Raw genomic sequence first — 3,131 nt, 5'->3', positions numbered from 1 at the left:
CAGTAATGAATATTAAACCAATTCAATTTTTAAATAAGTTTTCAAACAACATTAAATAAAAAGGAAATAAAATGAAAATGAATGTAGAAATCAAAAGAAATAATTTCTAAATTTGTTTTTTATTTTACAATTATGTAACAGAACAGTAATGATATTAAATTAAATAAGTTTCAAACAATAAATTATAAAAGGTAAATAAACAGTAAATAAAGTTTGCAAAAAACAATGTCATTCTTTCGTGCAACCGGCATGGTTTAGAAGCAACTTGGGTTGACACCCTGACTAGAAGCGCTGACCCCTCCACCCTAAGCGATTGAAGCAGCGAGGAAAGCGTGCCGTCGACATCCCCCTGTTCTCTCTGATTGGTCAAATCGAATGTTAAGAATCTTATAATTAGCTTTTTGATTGGCTGCAAGCGTGTTATAAGCGCTTGACGATTGAAGATTTGAAAATGTCATGGCAGCGATCACGATTGGCTGTCTGAATCGACATTTTTTAAGACGCCTTCCTTAGCGATCTACAGTTGATTAAAAGCTAGAATTTGGTTATCCTCATCTCTCCAATATAAAAATTGCTATATACAATATAAAAATCACCATATAAACACCGCTTAATCCTACTTACTAAAGTGTGGATCTCTGCTTTGTCCATTGCTCGCTGATTCAGCAATGATCGGAAAGCCATCCGTATATGGTGCTATGTTCAGGCATGTCCTGTGGTGCTGACAAGATGGATGGATGCTATTGGTAAGAGGAGGGGAGATGCATTGGGTTTATCCTTTTCAATGACAGTCCACCATCGGTTTCTGGGATGTTATCATCTGGGGACTCCTTGGAAATGCAGGCTTGGTTTATGACAATCCCAGGAGACGTGATGAATTTTACAACTACTGTGTGAGGTATTTGCTACCGTGAGAGCCGGCTGGTCGTCTTGCCACCTAGCCCACGAGTCAGCACGTAACGTGAGTGTCCGTGGGGGAAAAAGGCGAGGCACAAGGCTATAAGAATTGCCCAGGCGCAAATATTATGAACATATTTCTAAGTGTTACACTTCAAAGGGGCTTTCTGTTGGCTCCGGTGTGGAAGAGGCTGCGTACGAGGGGCTACACTGGCTGAATTCTGGACCCAGTTTGCAGAGGCTTTGATAGTAACGGGCCGGAAGACCCGCCGCCAAAGGGACCTGCATAACATTAGGTCCAGTCTGTGAGAGAACCATGGGGTGTCAAACTCAATTTCCTGGTAGGGCCGCGGCGCCCTGCAGCAGTTTGTTCATTCACGGCCCTAATTCAACACACCCTGATCCAACTAATCAATCGCCCTTCAAGGCTCAGTTGAAAACTACATTGCTATGTGGTGTTTTGAGCAGGTTTGGAACAAACTCTGCAGGGCTCCGGCCCTAAAGGAATTTAGTTTGACCAAATAACCGACACCCCTGGGTCTAAGAGCGCTCCTCAGGTATCAAAAAGCACCACCACCCTGTTGCCCCCGTGTGAGGCTCGAACGTCACCGGAACCTTCTCAATTATGAAGTACTGACATGCGCTGCCTAACTGCGCCCAACGAGGCAACTTCAGCTGAACGGGGCTTGAACAGGAGAATCACTACCTTCCAGGTCCTTGACTTTTAGGTCTAGCTCCAACAGATCAGCTTCACGCCAAAGCACAGGTGTCCAGGATGGCCCGGCGTAGCGTCTCAGGCGCTGCGTTCAGGTCGCAGTCTCCCCTGGAGGCCGTGGTTTTACGAATCCCACTTCTGACAGACCTATCCTTTGGCTGCAGACAGAAGACTTCAGTCCTTCTGTTCACGTTGAGTAAGTCCACGTCAGGGCGTTAAGCAGGGGCGTTTAACTTTGACAAAACAACCGAATGCATTAAAGGCAAATGCTCATTATTAATTGGTGGTCAGGTGCTGATGAAAAACATATGTCTTCAGACAGACATTTTTTGAAAATGGTTAAAGACTCCGCTGCTCGAATTGAGATAGGCAAGCCGTTCCACCAGCTGGGAACAGTCCAGGAAAATGTCCGTCAGAGTGATTTTGTGCCGCTTAGGGATGGCACCTGAAGGCGTCGTTCACACTTGCAGAACGCAAGCTTCTTGAGGGCGCATAGGTCTGAACCAGCGACTTTAGGTATATTTGCTGAAGAGCCAGTGGTCATCTGGTAGGCAAACATCAGCACCTCGATTCTGATGCGAGCAGCTGTTGGTAGCCAGCGCAAAATTATGAAGAGAGGGGGACTTGGGCTTTCTTTGGCCTCGTTGAAGACCGCTCTCCGCTGCTGCTGCATTCTGGACCCAGTTGCAGGAGGCTTGATAGTACGTGGCCGGAAGACCCCCTCAAGCCCAAGGGGAGCATAACATTAGTCCAGTCTGGAGAGAGAACCATGGGTTGTCAAACTCAATTCCCTTGGAGGGCCGGAGCCCTGCAGAGTTTAGATTCAGCCCTAATTCAACACACCTGATCCAACTAAATCACGCCCTTCAGGCTCATTTGAAAACTACATGCTGTGTGTGTTTGAGCAGGGTTGGAACAAAAACTCTGCAGGGCTCCGGCCCTAAAAGAAATTTAGTTTGACACCCCTGGTCTAATCTGCGCTCTCAGGATATCAAAAAAACAGCACCACACTGCCCCGTGTGAGGCTCGAACTCACGACCTTCAGATTATGAGACTGAGCGCGCTGCCTAACTGCGCCAACGAGGCCTGCAGGCTGACGGGGCTGAACAGAGAATCACTAGCTTCCAGGTCCTTGACTTTAGGTCTAGCTCCAACAGGTCAGCTCACGCCAAGCACAGGCGTCAGGATGGCCGAGCGGTCTAAGGTGCTGCGCTCAAGCTGGGGAACAATAGTCCGTTAAAGGTGGGGAAGAAGGGAAGAAGAGAGGGAAGGAAGAAAAAGAGAAGGGGGAGAGAAGAAGAAAATGAGAAACGAAGAAAAGAAAAGGTGAAATTCGATGTTCAAAGACAGTTTTTCCTTAGCATGCGCGCGCAGTGATACAATTTCCGGTTTCTTCATGTGAGAAATTCGCGCATTTTAATATTACACTGTTTCCTATTGCAGGTGTTCACCAAGACCGGGGTTCGAATCCAGCTGAAGACAACTTCTTATAATATTGTTAATTGCTTTAAGGTTAATT

The 3,131-nt window shown here is 46.4% G+C and overlaps 1 non-coding gene across 1 annotated transcript; it reads right to left on the bottom strand.

Moving 5' to 3' along the window:
• Positions 1-2,623: 2,623 nt before the first annotated feature.
• trnam-cau lies at positions 2,624-2,698 on the bottom strand. Its single transcript has one exon. It is a non-coding gene; the product is annotated as a tRNA-Met (tRNA).
• Between the last annotated feature and the right edge of the window lie 433 nt (positions 2,699-3,131).

Source organism: Cyprinus carpio, unplaced genomic scaffold (genome assembly GCF_018340385.1).
Source record: "Cyprinus carpio isolate SPL01 unplaced genomic scaffold, ASM1834038v1 S000000022, whole genome shotgun sequence".
Classification (NCBI taxonomy): domain Eukaryota; kingdom Metazoa; phylum Chordata; class Actinopteri; order Cypriniformes; family Cyprinidae; genus Cyprinus; species Cyprinus carpio.
This window is presented reverse-complemented; position numbering and strand designations above follow the sequence as displayed.